Source organism: Geotrypetes seraphini, chromosome 3 (assembly GCF_902459505.1).
Source record: "Geotrypetes seraphini chromosome 3, aGeoSer1.1, whole genome shotgun sequence".
NCBI lineage: Eukaryota > Metazoa > Chordata > Amphibia > Gymnophiona > Dermophiidae > Geotrypetes > Geotrypetes seraphini.
The window spans coordinates 401,584,946-401,601,302 of NC_047086.1; the positions used below are offsets into that span (position 1 = coordinate 401,584,946).

The following is a 16,357-nucleotide window of genomic DNA, read 5'->3' on the forward strand; positions in this document are numbered from 1 at the left end:
GAGGGGGGATAGAGATACTGGATAGGAGGATAGTTGGGAACAGAAAGGGAGAGATGGTGGATCCTGGGGTGGTGGGGAGTTGAGAAAAGGTGAATCTGTGGATGGAGACAAAAAAAAGGAAAGATGCCAGATCTCCGGGAGAGGGAAGGAAAACGGAAGGGGAGAACAGAGATGGCAGACGGATGGTTAGCACGGAGAAAGGAGACCCTGGCAAGCAAGACAACAAGAGCCTGGGACCAACAAGATTTGAATATTGATCAGAGAACAAAAGGTAGAAAAAATAATTTTATTTTCTGTTTTGTGATTACAATATGTTAGATTTGAAAAGTGTACATGAGACAGCTTGAAATGGGAACTTTTCTATTTTTGTGAATGGCAAGGCTGAGTTCAGTTAAAATATATGCTTTATAAGAAAATATAATAATGTGTTTTATAAAGTTTATAAGCATTGCTGGCATACTCGGTGAGGTGTTCCTAGTGTTGGTGGTGGTGGTAGCATGTCAGTGTGTTGAGAGGAAGAGGTAGTCTGGGAAATTCTGCTGAGCAAACTCTGGGTCCATTTCCACCCCCAGTTAGTCCACTCCACTCAACTGGTTCACACACTGAGTGGGTCTTTGGGTGTTATTTCTGGGTAGTTGTTTTAGAATCTCTTCCAGTGGTTTGTCAGTATCTCCTTCTGGTCCAAGGAAGGAAACTTTGTCAACCTTAGCATTGACCTTCAGAATATGTTTGTAACAGCGCTGCTTGTGTGGCATTAGGCTATGTAGTGATCGAAAGAAAAAAACAGACCTTTGCACATTTTTGCACTATATGGTGGGTGTATGAGGAGATTCATTTCCTGCACAGTTAAGTCCATTTTTTCTACTGAATAATAGTATAGGTACAATGAAAGTAAATAGCAAAAATGTTTGAGTAGATAATTAAGGAAATCTTTTTCATATTGCTTGCTTATGGACTGGGAAAAAAGACTGTTCAAGCAAATGTCTCCAGAACTGCTTTAATGGAAAAATGTGATTTTTTTTTTTTTTAAGTACTTTGTGAAATTTATTGTTGTTGTGAAATTTATTGTTATACTTTGTTTAAACTTAAAAAGCGGTGTCATTAACAGTGAATCTAATCGAAAAATCGATTCAACAGGGTGAATCGGATCGAATGAAATATTTTTCTCTGAATCGGGCAGCACTATTGGCTACCATGAGAATGGGCTACTGGGCATGATGGACCATTGGTGTGACCCAGTTAGGCTATTCTTATGTTATGTTCTCATCTGTAGGGGCCTTTGTTTTCACTTCTTATTTTAATGTATTTTTTTCCTGGGAACTTATCAGTGTTTTTTTATAATGGGAACAAAAATGGAAGAGAATTAATGTGTGTGGAATGGGGGGGGGTAACTAATTTCTTCAGCTAAATAATTCAATCCACTTCAAACAGACATAGGAGAACTCACACACCATTCACACACCCTCCAACCAAAAACGTCAAAAGAAAAAAACTGTTCGACAACCTCCTAGCCATTCGAGCTGCAACACTTGACCCCCAACTCTACAACCTATTGACCTCGACCACAAACTACAAAACCTTAAAAAAAGAAATAAAAACCCTTCTATTAAAAAAACACATAAAACCAAACTAACATAATCAGAACTGTCCCAAGCATCACCTGCAACTACTCCATATGTACTTCTGATGTCATGACAATTCAGACATAATTTATGTTATGTTATGTTTGGAATAATGGTTACATAAATGAGGTTCAATAAAAGAAAATTTTCTGTGGGAGCATTTGTTGGAACTTCTGTTATCCTGATTTCTTCTATCTGTGGGCTTTCTTTAGCTAACCTACTTATCTGGGGCTTTCCACTTCTGCAGCTGCCCTTTTCACGGTCCACTTTGCGCTTGCACTCTCTGGGGAGGGGGGGTTGGGTCTGGGCTTGGTGGGGTAGGTGTGTCTGGTAGTTTTGTCTGGGTGGTGGCTGGGTGTTTCTTGGGTGCTTGTTGTGCGGATTGGTGTGTCTGGTGAGCGGTCTGGGTGTTGTTGCTTGTGGGGGTTTTTTTCATTATAAAATATGGCTGAGGGTCTAGTCCGGCTTATTATTCTTGTGGGTTCTGGGGTGGGATTTGTTTGCTTGCCCCAAGTTTTGGCCTTTTGTTGTGTATTGCTATGCCTCTCATTGGCAATTTTCTCTTGGGAGAGGCTTGTTCATGCTTGTTGTTGCTGTTACTCTCATTCTGTGTTCTTTTTGATAATGTATAAGTTTCTGTACAGACCATGGTTGCTTGTCTGGACCTTTTGCCATTCTCAATAAAAATACTTTGGAAAAAAAAAAAAAAAAAAAAAAGAAAATTTTCACTGCCTGTTTCTATTCTGACCATTTATTCCATTTCATGGTTATTGCAAAAAAAAAAAAAAAAAAAATTTTACATGAGGGGGGGGGGGGGGGTGTCAAAAAATGATGGGCCCCGGGTGCCACATACCCTAGGTACGCCACTGAGTAGAAGGCTCGATGCGCAGGAGTTAAAGCTTTAAATCGAATTCTATAATAAACAAGTAGCCAATGATATTGCATATAAAGAGGTGTTAACCTATCAAATTTTTTCTTGAAGCCTAAAACTTTTATCGCAGAGTTGTGTATAGTTTGTCATCTTTTCAGATTCCTCTTTGATGTTCCCAAGTATACAATGTTGCAATAATCTAGTTTTGAGATTATGAAAGCATGAAGAAGGGTATGTAGATATTTCTCCGCAAATTCTCCTTTTATAGTCATCAAAGCTCTTAATGAATAAAATCCTTTTCGCAGATCTTTTGAGTTTTTGTTCAATCGGAGCATTATTGTACGTCAGATTGAAGCAACACATTCCCTCAAACTCCTCACGCCCGTGACTGACATAAAGGAGTAAGTAATCAATCACAAGGCAAGTCTACATTTCAGCTTTCTTAAACTATGGATTTCCTGGGTCAAAGCAACAATAAGAAATGAGGCGAGATTTTGCACTTGATAGTTATAGCTAAGGCACAAATGAGATTGGCCAACTCTACTGTATATGAACACATTTTGTAGCATTTTGATAAAATAATCAATCAGTTGCCGAAGTTATATTCAAAGGTGAAATACGAAATGGCTGATCATTGCTCCTAAGTTATAGAACACTCTAGAAATGAAATTCTTAAGAGTCATATTCCACAGAACAACCCCATGCTGCCCATCGTTGCATGGGTATATGACCTTAGCCCAATTATTGTTCAAATGACTCTTATAGAAAAAATATTTTTTTTTCATCTTAATCTGTTGTCAGACAATTCATGCTGTTATATCAAACATCAATGACATTAATGCATACAGATCAGCTGAAACAGCTGTTCATCCGGATAAAGCCATAATGTAATCACTGGTCCTCCTCCTCCTCCCAATTTCTAATGTGCAAAATTTTTAGTGTGCAAATTTAGCAATCGTAAAAAAAATTTTTATAATCAATCATATCAAAAATTAATTTGTAGGCCACTTATCTTAATATTTCATTGATTCTTGATTCTTCTCATCACATGTAATGGCAAGTCCCAGTAGGAAGACCAAAATGTTCTTCTGAAGCATGTCGTAGTTCCAGTACCATTGTAATCCACCCCTTTTATGAGGCAGGGGGGTGTATGACGGTGAGAGTGCCTTGCAAGGTCATCCTTCCATTCTCCAAGGATGACCTTGTGAGGCGCTCTCACCGTCATACACCCCTCTGCCTCATAAAAGGCTACTTATGATTTTAAAGTGTTTGAGGCTTGTGCAGATGAGGACGGAGCTTAGCCATTGGTGGAATGAGGCATTATGACATCACAGTCTGAGCTCTAGAATGTTGATACTTATGGTTTTAAAGTGTCTGAGGCTTGTGCAGATGAGGACGGAGCTTAGGCATTGGTGGAATGAGGCATTATGACATCACAATCTGCGCTCTAGAATGTTGCTACTTAGGACTTTAAAGTGTTTGAGGCTTGTGCAGATGAGGACGGAGCTCAGGCATTGGTGGAATGAGGCATTATGACATCACAATCTGAGCTCTAGAATGTTGTTACCTATGATTTTAAAGTGTTTGAGGCTTGTGCAGATGAGGACGGAGCTCAGGCATTGGTGGAATGAGGCATTATGACATCACAATCTGAGCTCTAGAATGTTGTTACCTATGATTTTAAAGTGTTTGAGGCTTGTGCAGATGAGGACGGAGCTTAGGCATTGGTGGAATGAGGCATTATGACATCACAGTCTGAGCTCTAGAATGTTGCTACTTAGGATCTGAAAGTGTTTGAGGCTTGTTACAGATGAGGACGGAGCTTGCAGGAATGGGGCAGGGAGAAGAAAAGAATTTGCGGGGACGGGATGGGAAAATGAGTTCCCGCGGGGTTGTCCCCATGTCATTCTCTAACCAGGACCAACCCAATTTGAAAATTAAAGAAAACAAGGAAGCAAATACATTTATTTGGGGTATTTAGAGAAAGATAACATCAGCTTTAAAAATGTGTACTTCTTGTATCTTGTATTGGTTTCTGTGGTGTTTTACTGCTCACAGCCTGGTTTCTTTTGTTTTCCATTTCACTTTTTTCCATTATATTTCTGCTCTATAATCTCATATTTTGCTGCTGAGTGATGGCCTGTTTTTTCCTTGTGGATTCAGTTGATATGTAGGTCCTGTATAGGAATCTGTGGCAGTCCATCTTTTCCATCGCCTCTTCTGCTTAATCAAAGACCTAGAGCCCTGCTCTCCGGAGGAGTGCCGGTGTTCTAAATCATTTGCAGGGCTAACTTTTTGCTGGCAGGGTTAGTGCAGTTCGAGTCCTTTATTTGATGCCAGTATGGTAAGCTTCTGAGTGTCTATTTGCAAAGTTTCGTCTTACTGTATATTACACAGTGTTTGGTAGTGGAGGGAGTTTGTGTCCATAGGCCATTATTGAGATGTCTTGGGGAAATCTACTTATTCCTAGGATACGCAGGATAAAATCTGTTTTTCTACTTGGGATCTGGGTTGGCCACTGTTGGAAACAGGATACTGGGCTTGATGGACCTTTGCTCTGTCCCAGTATGGCAGCTCTTATGTTCTCATGTGATCCAAATATAGGACAATGAAGCCATTGTGACATCACTAGTGAGGTTGGCTCTTAGGCATTGGCTGAATGAGGCATTATGACATCACAATCTCAACTCTGGAATGTTGCTACTCTTTGGGTTTCTGCCAATTAATTGGGACATGGGTTGGCCACTGTTGGAAACAGGATACTGGGCTTGATGGACTTTTGCTCTGTCCCAGTATGGAAGCTCTTATGTTCTCATGTGATCAAAATATAGGACAATGAAGCCATTGTGACATCACTAGTGAGGTTGGCTTTTAGGCATTGGCTGAATGAGGCATTACGACATCACAATCTCGGCTCTGGAATGTTGCTACTCCTTGGGTTTCTGCCAATTAATTGGGACATGGGTTGGCCACTGTTGGAAACAGGATATTCGGTTTGATGGGCCTTCAGTCTGCCCCAGTATGGCAATCCTTATGTTCTCATATGTTGCTCTCGCTGATTTGACACCAGAGTTTGTACGTTGAGCTGTAAAGTGAAATATTCTATTTCTGCTCTGTACCAGAGTTGTGTTGGTTGATCTGGGAACAATGCATGAATGATTAATTATACTCTACATAATTTACATACAATTGACTTCTCTCCGAGTACTTGGGCTCCTTGCCTCAGGCTTTAGAGGTGTGCAGCTTGGTCCTGGTGGCTGCCAGCACCAGAGGGCTCTCAACCTGGGTAGATGAATGAGACATCTTTCTTTTGTGTGTGATTTGACTTTTCAAGCTGTTCAGGGAACGTCTAGGTAAGTTGCATCTATATTCTCTTGAGGAACGCAGAGAGAGGGGAGACATGATAGAGACGTTCAAATATGTTACTGGCCGTATTGAGGTGGAAGAAGATATCTTTTTCCTTACAGGACTTACGGTAACAAGAGGGCATCTGTTAAAAATCAAGGGTGGGAGATTTCATGGTGATATTAGGAAGTATTTCTTCACTGAAAGGGTGGTTGATCATTGGAATGATCTTCCATTTCAGGTAGTTGAGGCCAGCAACGTGCTAGATTTTAAGAAAAGATGGGATAAACATGTGGGTTCAATTCGAGGAAGTGCTTAAGGGGGAGGGTTCTTGAGTGGGCAGTCTTGTTGGACCGAAGGCCCTTTTCTGCCGTCATATTCTATGTTTCTAGGGTGGGCCAAAAGTAGGTATACAGTATTGATTTCTTATTTTAGAGGTGTCACTGCTTTTACTTGATTATCATTATACCAGTGGTCCCCAACCCTGTCCTGGAGGACCACCAGGCCAATCGGGTTTTCAGGCTAGCCCTAATGAATATGCATGTGAGCGTCGGGAGCAGCTCGGGCATTCAGCGCAGCTCCCCACACTAAAAACCGCTAGTATGGTTTCATAGAAGAGGGGGTTAATGTAAATGCAAAGCAAGGCTGACTTTCTTCATGAAAAGGTTCCAATATTGGCAAAATGATGGAGTAGATCAGCAAAGCCAAGTCTTATTCCCTCCACAGCAGGCTTAGGGGAAGAATTCTGTCTTATCCAGGGTTTAAATGAGGTGGGATCAATTCAACCGCACGCAGACGGCACTGCTAGCTGTGCCATATTTGTACCTAGAGAGGCCCCTAAGTGAGTTGGCAATGCCTCACCTTCAGTTGCTGCTCCTTCAAAGGAAAAAGTGCACCTTGTGGCCTCAGGCTCTTACCAGAATATTTCAGCACAGGCTAGTTCTAAAAAGTCACATCCTAATAGATTAACAGGCAGGTTATGGCTCACCAAAAGGTCCAGACGATCTACCTTTTCTTCAGCGGTCATAGGCACTAGTGGTGAGGTATCTGAGGCCTGACAGTTCCTGTATACTTAACGTGACCATTTTTTTTTTTTCATCAAAAGGGGACATCTATTAATTGTCAGCCCCGCCTCCAGTCCCGCCCTAGCCCCACCCCAATCCTGCCCTAGCCCCGCCCCTATCCCACCCTATCCTCGCCCCCAATTTCTTCCATTCATTTCTCATGTACACATAATATCTTATTAATTCATAATGATAACCATAAAATTTAAAAAAACTACAAAGCTCACTAAATGCAGAGAAAATGTTAATTATCATTTATATTTGGGGGGTTTCACAGATGTCAAGGCAGATGACTTTAAAATATGCAATGTCACCTCAGTAACTATAGAAAAATAGACAAATATAGTGCAAAATATAGACAGCAGATATAAATTCTCAAAACTGACACATTTTGATCACTAAATTGAAAATAAAATCTTACCTTTGCTATCTGGCGATTTCATGAGTCTCTGGTTGCATTTCCTTCTGACTGTGCATCCTTTCTTTCATTTCTTTCTTTCTGCACTCAGGCCCAACAATTATACCTTTCTATTCACTCCCTTCTTCCTTCCTATGTCCTTAGTGCCCCTTCCTATGTCCTTAGTGCCCCCAGTGCTTCCTTCCCATGTCCTTAGTGCCCCCAGTGCCTCCTTCCTATGTCCTTAGTGCCCCTTCCTATGTCTTTAGTGCCCCCAGTGCCTCCTTCCCATGTCTTTAGTACCCCCAGTACCTCCTTTCCATGTCCTTAGTGCCCCCAGTGCCTCCTTTCCATATCCTTAGTGCCCCCAGTGCCTCCTTCCCATGTTCTTAGTGCCCTCAGTGCCTCCTTCCTATGTCCTTAGTGCCCTCAGTGCCTCCTTCCTATGTCCCTCTCATTGCCTTCCAGACTTTGTCCCACCCCTACCCCCGAAGCCAGTCTGCCTGCCTGCCTGTCTACCTTCCTCCCTCCCTCCCTGCCCAAAGCCAGCCTGTTTGCCTGCCTACCTCCTTCCCTCCCTACCGCACAAAAAAAAAAGCCTCCCTCCTTCCTTTCCCCTGATCTGCTGCTATCTTACCTCCCTGCTGTTGCTAATCGCTGACACAAAGTCTTCTTTTCGACGTCAATTCTAATGTCGGAGAGGACGTTCTGGGCCAGACATCGGAAAGAAGACTTTGTGTCGTCGATTAGCAGCAGCAGGGAGGTAAGATAGCAGCGGCCCGGGGGAAAGGAAGGAGGGAGGCTTTTTTTTTTTTTACGTGGCAGGTAGGGACAGAAAGTGATCGCCTGTCTCGTCATCCCTGAGCACAGCTTAGGGACACTGTCCCTGAAAATGGGACATTTCGGCATCCTAAAGCTGTGTGTGGGGACAATGGGACAGGGGATCTGAAAACGGGACAGTCCCATTCAAAATGAGACGTATGGTCACCTTATTCATACTGAATAACAATGCTGTAGGGACAGAAGCTACAAGCCACAGGGGTAAACTTTGAACAATGAGAGTGGTTCTATCACCTGAACTCAGTCCTGCTAGCTCTCCCGCAGAGGTCAGAGTGAAGGCAGGAAGTAACCATACAGTTTCAGCTATTCAGCCAGCGTCAATCACAGAGTTTTCCAACTGACACTATTTCAGGTGGCAAACCATGCACAAAACAGCCACCATACCTGCGGGTATCTCTGTTCCCTGGGTTCCTTAAAATCTTGGAAATTCTGGGCACATCTAGTGTAAAAAAACAAACAGTTAACACATTCGCCCTTCTCTTGTTTTAGGGGCATCAGCTTGCTCCAATCGCACACTGGCTTACACACCGTTAATACATTCCAGCAACTTAGGCCCTCTTTTACTAAGGTGCGCGAACCGATTAGCACGCGCTAAATGCTAACATGTGCATGCTAGTCTATGGACGCATTAGCGTTTAGTGCACGCTAATCGGTTAGCGCACCTTAGTAAAAGAGGGGGTTAGTTTTATCCGTAATACAGGCCAGGGTATCGGTAATTGGGTACCAGTGTCCGGAGACTGCAAGGGACCATGTGTAAGTTAATTCCAAGTGTCTGTTCTTACAGGGTGAGTAAACAACCTTGCTTATTTTGGCCCCAATGTTCTAAACTTCCTGTGTCTTTAACAATCGATGACAAACCAGTTCTAACGAGTTTAGTGTGACAGTATTTTAGCTTCTGATGCACACAATGACTCTGTGTGGTCTTTTCTGTGCTTCATAGCATCCTCTGATAATACAGTATTATGTAAGAGCTCCTTTTACAAAAGTGCGCTAGCGTTTTTAATGTGCATACTGGATTAGCACGTGCTGTAGCGCGCGCTAGCTGAAAATCTACCACCTGCTCAAAAGGAGGTGGTAGCGGCTAGCGTACATGGCAATTTAGCGTGCGCTATTCCACGCATTAAAGCTCTAGCGCACCTTTGTAAAAGGAGCCCTAAATGTAGTAAAATGAGGTAATTAATATTAAAATGAGCACTCCGGGTGATGCACAGACATTGCCTGGTTTATGGTTTATTATAATTAATATACTGCCCTTCCTTATGCAATAACAGAGTGGTTCGCATAATTTATAAAACTTACAATAAAATTAACTACGTCTCAAAAGAGAAAAAAGATTAAAAATCAAAAATTAAAAGTTAAAAATTGCAGGCTACAGTACTAGTAAATCTGAAGCGTGTCAGAGCCATTCAACGAAACAGAAAAAGCCTGTTGAAAAAGATGTCTTTAATAAAGTTCTAAATCTTAAATATGTAAGTTTGAGATGTACTGAGGATGGAAGAGAATTCCAAAGAGATGATGAAAGACAAAAAAACAGTCTCATTCTCTCTAGGAAGTTCATAATGAATTGAACGAGGAGAAGGAATATGAAGACGTTGATTGTTCAAAGAGCGTAAAACTTTTGTTGGACAATAAAGGCGAATAAGTAAAGAAAGATATGATGTATTGATTTAAAAGTCCAAATAAGAATTTTTAATTTAATACAAAACTGAATTGGAAGCCAATGAAATTGAAGATATAAGGGAGTAAGATGATCATAACATGATGCGTTAGAAAGAAGACGAATAGTTGCATTTTGAATAATGTGTAACCTTCAAATCTGAGTCTGAGTTAGACCTGCATAAATGTTATTGCAATAATCTAGTTTTGAAAGAATCAAAAATAGTGATGCGTTAAATGAAGCAAGTGCTCCAAAATTCCTGGCAGATCTGGAGGTGCTGGCTGTGTGTGAAAAGTGCATCTCAGGCACGGGCATCAAAAGTGTACACCGGCATGTCTGGGCTGCCAGTTGCATGAGAGATGAAGATGAATTTATCATACTCGTGTTCAAGGTGCGTCTCAGGCGTGTGTGTTAAAGGCGTGTCTCATGAGCGTTCGTCAAAAGTGTACATCAGCAAATCTGGGCTGCAGATTGCATGAGAAATGGAAGCTGAAGATACATTTATCATACTTGATGGGGTGGGGGTGGGAGGGGTGTCCATATATGCGTGTTTTTTTTTAGTTCAGTCTTTATTAAACTTTTAGCATCTTACACAATGGTGCAGAATTACAAATATTCAGTAACAGTAACAAAATGACATCATGAGAAGAGGTTTCACAATATACAATATCTTATCAAAGGAAGTTTAAATTGTAATTTTAATAAAGGGGTATAAACACCTCTAAAAATGTTATGGCGTTGGCGCCCTCCACTCCCTCCGGAAGTCCCAAAATACACACATTATTACAACTACATCTATTGTTGGCTTCCTCCAAATCTTTCCTCATTTGAGCTAGAGTTTTACGATCTGTCTGACAGTGCTGAAGTCCATCCTTGATCGCACAGACATGCAGTTCAAGATGATCTGTTCTATTATCACAGATCACAAGCTGCTGAGATAAATTTGTGACTTCCGCCTGTAGAGAGGTGATTTTACTTGTGCATTCTTGTATATAATTTTTAATAATTTGAAGTTCAGCAGTATCCCGTCCCGGCGATACTTTCAACGGTGTTGGAGGGTCCAGTTTACGCCTCTTAGCTCCTCTCACTGCAAAGGCCACTTCTAATTTACTTTGCTTTCCAGATGCCATTCACTCTAAAGTGCAGTTAATATACTCCTAAGATATCCACATTATAAGTACATTTTAAATACCCGTATTTTATATATGCAAATCTTATTAAAAGGGAAAAAATAAAAGCAGAGGGAGAGAGCCGTTAAATCAGGCCTCCATTCCACTCAGGCACCAAGCTCTGTTCCCATATATGCATGTGTTAAATGCGTGTCTCATGTGTGTATCTTAAAGGTGCATCTCATGTGTGTTCTGTGAAAGCATATGCCAGCAGGTCTGGGGCTGCCAACTGCATGAGAGGTGGAAGTTAAAAAAAATAAAATAAAAAAACATACAGGCGCAGCATATACAAGTGTCCTGCAGAAGCAATATAGAAAAAAGCATTTACATTGTTTGCTGGTAGTTCTCGACCCCTCCCCCCTGCCTATGGCATCAACGGACACTTATGATGTGCTCCAATGATGCACTACATTAAGGCACGCCTATGATTGACGCTCATGCATGCCTACAATGTAGAATTTCCTGGCTCATGAGCACCTTTTTGCCTCTTTCTGTGGACTATTCTGCACGTGTCAGTCGCTTTCTCTAATGATCGAGCGGATGGAATTTCTGTAGACCTCCGCAGAGCTCATTTGCATGTGAAGTTTCGGCAGCATCTTTTTGAAATCGGAAAATTTACCGGCCCACAGGATTTTAATGGTAAGTTAAGAAAATCAGGCCATTTATTATACAGCATGATAACATTCATTTTCTTCCTGTATATTTTCAAAAGCCGACTCTAGTGTTTGCCTGACCTCCTGTATCCCCTTCGATCCAATTTGTTTTTCCTTCAAAACGTTAGTTATTCCTTCTCTTGTTAACTGACTGTTCACAGTGCTATTTTTAACACAATGATAAATAAGTTCCTCATTACATGTACATTTTCTCATCCACTCAAACATCTCTGTAACCCTGAACCTTTAACATGCATGAGTTTCACTTCCAAGCCCTTCAGCCCCATGACACAACTCAAAACATAAGTTTAACCCTCTGACATTGTTTTCCCGAAAGGCTTCCATCGGCAGTTAGTGCTACCATGCTCTGTCAAGTAATTGTCCTGTCACTCATCTCTCTGGCTCTTACCAGCCCAAGAAGCAAAGCAAAGCCCTTATTAGTCACAGACAAGAAGATTCGGTGAAAACACACTATTTGCACACAAATACGATATTCTAAATTCCAAAGGTTCTTAGATGCAATCCTGTATTATTACAAGAAACAAGGGTTTCATTTAGGTTACTAGTACAATCTTCCATTCGGTCTGTTCTGAATTATTGCAATATAATATATTTGGGATCTCATAAAAAACTTCAAAAAAGACAAACTTATTCAGAACACGGCGGTTCGTTTGATTTATGGCCACCCCATTTTATCAACAGCTGCACTGGTTGCCTTTTGAGGCTAGAGTACTGTTTAGGTTCGGTTGTATTTGTTTTAAGGTCTTGTTTGGTATGGCTCCTACTTACCTGTCCTCATGCTTCGAACGATATAAACCTAATAGGATCACTCGAGGACATTATCTATTTGTTTACACAAAAATAAATCTTCTGTTATCCTATGTGAGGCTTCTGTACCTAGTATGGTCATTATCACTTGCAAGTTTGGCAGGCTCTGGTTGATTATGAGGAGAAGGCAGTGCAGAAAGTCCCACTGCTAAAAAAAGCACTTCGTCCTCATAAGCAAGTGGAGCTGTGGGGACTTCTAAATAAGAATTAATCCCCACTCCCCCTTGATTCATCTGTTTCTCAAGTACATGTACAGTATTCCTTAAGACCTGAATCTAATTTAATTTCAGCCTGGTGGTTCTCTCTGTGGATGCTATTATTCCATCAAAAGAAGACAATTCACTTATGACCAGTGTTTGGCCATCCTAAGTTGAACAAAGTCACCTGACTGCTCCAGTGCTTGCTTATTGTGGTAGAGACAGAGACTGTGTCTGAATTCAAGAAAGCCTGGGATAGGCATGTGGGATCTCTTAGAGCAGTGGTCTCAAACTCGCGGCCCGGGGGCCCACCAGGTACTATTTTGAGGCCCTCGGTATGTTTATCATAATCGCAAAAGTAAAATAAAACAGTTTCTTGATCATATGTCTCTTTATCTATAAATTACAATATTATTATTAAGACTTAGCCAAAAGGAAAGATTTATAAACTATAAAGAGTTTTGCCTGATGCAAAATTGTCATTTCTTTAATAAGACATTAACTATTTTTTTCTGAGGCCCTCCAAGTACCTAGAAATCCAAAATGTGGCCCTGCAAATGGTTTGAGTTTGAGACCACTGTCTTAGAGAGAGGAAGAGTTAATGCTTACTGCGGATGGGCAGACTGGATAGACCATTTGGCCTTTATCTGCCATCATGTTTCTATAACCATAAAGCTCTATGACCTCACAATGCAGGTGTAAAGAGCCTTAGCCTATAGGAAGAGGAGATGCAAATGTTAAGAGCCTTAGCCAATAGGGAGAGGAGGGGATAGTGGATGAGCCATTTGGCCTTTATCTGCCATCATGTTTCTATGTTACTAAAGTTCTGTGACATCACAATGCAGGTGCAAAGAGCCTTAGCCTATAGGAAGAGGAGATGCAAATGTTAAGAGCCTTAGCCAATAGGGAGAGGAGGAGATAGTGGATGCTGCATATGAACCATTTGGCCTTTATCTGCCATCATGTTTCTATACTTTCTACAAAAAAAGAATTAATATTTTTCAAACAATGCTTTAATTTAAATATTGATTAAAAACATCACAATTAATATACCATACAAACTCATAAACACAGGGGCTAAATGTGATAGGGGACTATTAAGGGAATGAGAGATATGATGGTTGGGTCAGTGTTCAAACATGGCTTCAAAAAAGAGGGTGTTTAGTCTGGCTTTGAATACCGCCAGAGACGGAGCCTGACGTAGCGAGCCAGGCAGGTTGTTCTAAGTATGAGGCACCGCAAGGTAAAAGGGACAAAGACGGAAGTTGGCGGTAGAGGAGAAGGGTACAGAGAGGAGGGACTTGTCTGATGAGTGCAGTTCCCAGAGGGGACCAAATGGTTTGCTCCATTACAACCTGAGAGGTCTCTTACCCTTACCTTGACTCTTTGACTTCAGAACCCAATGTGTGTCCCAAGAAAATATAATACAAGTCACTGGAGCTCCGGGGAGAACACCAAAAGAGGGAACAGCCTTGCTAAGCAGAACTCAAGCTCCTTCTCAGCCCCTGCTTCTTTGATTAAGCATGATCGCAAAGGTTTTGATCAATATACGCCTTCCCTTTCTCACACATTCAAGTTTCAAGTTTATTAAAAGTTTGTTGTACACGCAATGTCAAGTACTTCAATGCATATGACAATTTAAAATTGGGAGACAAAAATAAAACAATTTTATACAAATAAACGTACAATGTATACATACAAATAATTATCAATACAAAAGAAAAGAGGGGTGAACTGCAATCTTTTAAAGAAGATAAAGATACATTTAAGGAAGACACATCTGGAAGATGATGAAGAATAATTTAAAAAATATGGCTAAGTCTAAAGTAGAGGGTAGGGGAGATTATGACCTATACGTAAGGTCTAATTAAGATTAGGCATTGGAGCATAAGGATTGATAATAGATGAATTATCCTATCTATGTCGCAAACGTGTCTTTATACAAGTGACATTTTAATGAACTTTTAAATTTATCTAATGAGGATTCACCACATAAGTAAATTGTTCCAAAGTTGCGGTGCTATAACCGAAAAAATGGTAGATCTTCTAGTACCTATTACTTTTAAAGAAGGGATCGTCAGCAAATGCTGTTCTGTTGATCTAAGTGTCCTAGCTGGAGAATATGGTGTCAGGAAACGATCCAGAAATATTGGTGCGTTGGTTTGTTGGATTTTAAAGGTTAACAGTGCAATTTTATAAATTATTCTATGTCCGCAAGTCTTCGCCTATTGGAGTGCAGGGCCTCGAGAAGGGTCTTGATGGTAGTTACCTGCTTTCGCGTCTGACGTTGGGTGATCGATGCTATCTGTTACTTGTGGTTTATGGCCCTAACTCGTCGGAAACTGCCTTTTTACAAAAGTTGACCCAACTTTGCTCTAGGTACTCTGGGGCCACGCTTCTTATTGTGGGTGATTTTAATTTGGTGATGGACCCTGGCTCAGATAAATCCGGTACAACTGTTACATCTTTGGGGGCTAAGGGTCATCTTCTTTCTGACTTTTGTGATACTCTCTGTGTGGTAGACCCAAGGCGTCTTCTCCATCCTGAGTTCCATGTCTATACTCACCTATCTCGGGCCCACAATACTTGGTTCGGATCGACCATATTTTTGTATCCTTGACGTTGTTCTCTTCAGTCATTTCGGCTGAGATTGGTCCCCTGAATATCTCTGACCATACCCTGATTTGGTTAGACGTTTATTTAGATGCAGCTTACCTTCGCACTCCTTTTTGGCGTTTCCCATTCTGTTTTACTCAGGATAAGGAATTTCAAACTTTTTTGCAGGCCCAATGAGAGGATTATTCCACTAATAATGCTCCACATATGGATGATCCTATTCTGTTTTGGGAAGCCACCAAGATGGTGATTCGGGGCCATATCATTTCTTTTTTGATTGCTCGCAACAAACATATTCATGGAGGCATCCTTACCTTGGAACGGGCCTTACGAGTAGCTAAGCAGTTGTTTCATTCGAATCCCTCGAGGGAAACTCGGGACAGTTATTTGTCTATTCAAGAGGCTCTCAACTCTTTAATTCATTCACGTTCTCAAAAATGGGTAGCTTTTCATCAACATCGCTTCCAACGTTTTGGAAACAAGCCTGGGTGCCTTAGGGCACGTTTGGTTAAGGGTGAGACTTGCAGGAAACCGATCTTGTCTCTTCGGACCCAGGGTGGGGGTAGAGTGACCAGAATGGCTGATGTTTCTGCGGTCCTTTATGACTTTTTTAGACGCTTATATGCTTCACCAGATGACGTTTCTCTGGAAATGCTGACAGACTATCTTCAGTCCTCCGGACTTCCTCAATTACCGGAGGATGTAGTGTCTTCTCTTAATAGTCCATTTAGAGCGGCAGAATTGGAATCCGCTATCAAAGCTCTCCGTTCCGGCAAGGCCCCAGGTCCGGATGGATTTTTGGGAGACTTTTATTGTCTTCTCTCTTCTCATCTCTGCAGTCCCTTACTGGCTTACTTTAACTCTACTATTGCTAGGGAAACCGATCTTGTCTCTTCGGACCCAGGGTGGGGGTAGAGTGACCAGAATGGCTGATGTTTCTGCGGTCCTTTATGACTTTTTTAGACGCTTATATGCTTCACCAGATGACGTTTCTCTGGAAATGCTGACAGACTATCTTCAGTCCTCCGGACTTCCTCAATTACCGGAGGATGTAGTGTCTTCTCTTAATAGTCCATTTAGAGCGGCAGAATTGGAATC

The 16,357-nt window shown here is 41.4% G+C and overlaps 1 protein-coding gene across 3 annotated transcripts in view; it reads left to right on the forward strand.

The window, feature by feature from the left end:
• Nucleotides 1–16,357, forward strand: part of MDGA1 (MAM domain containing glycosylphosphatidylinositol anchor 1) — a 629,079-nt gene that overhangs the window by 95,426 nt on the left and 517,296 nt on the right. The window contains exon 1 of one of the 3 annotated variants that reach the window (XM_033939539.1): nucleotides 5,746–5,846. The exons of the other annotated variants lie outside the window; for them this stretch is intronic. The gene's annotated coding sequence lies outside the window, so the exon portion shown is untranslated. Of the gene's footprint in view, nucleotides 1–5,745; nucleotides 5,847–16,357 lie in introns of those variants that run through there. 3 annotated transcript variants of the gene reach the window in all.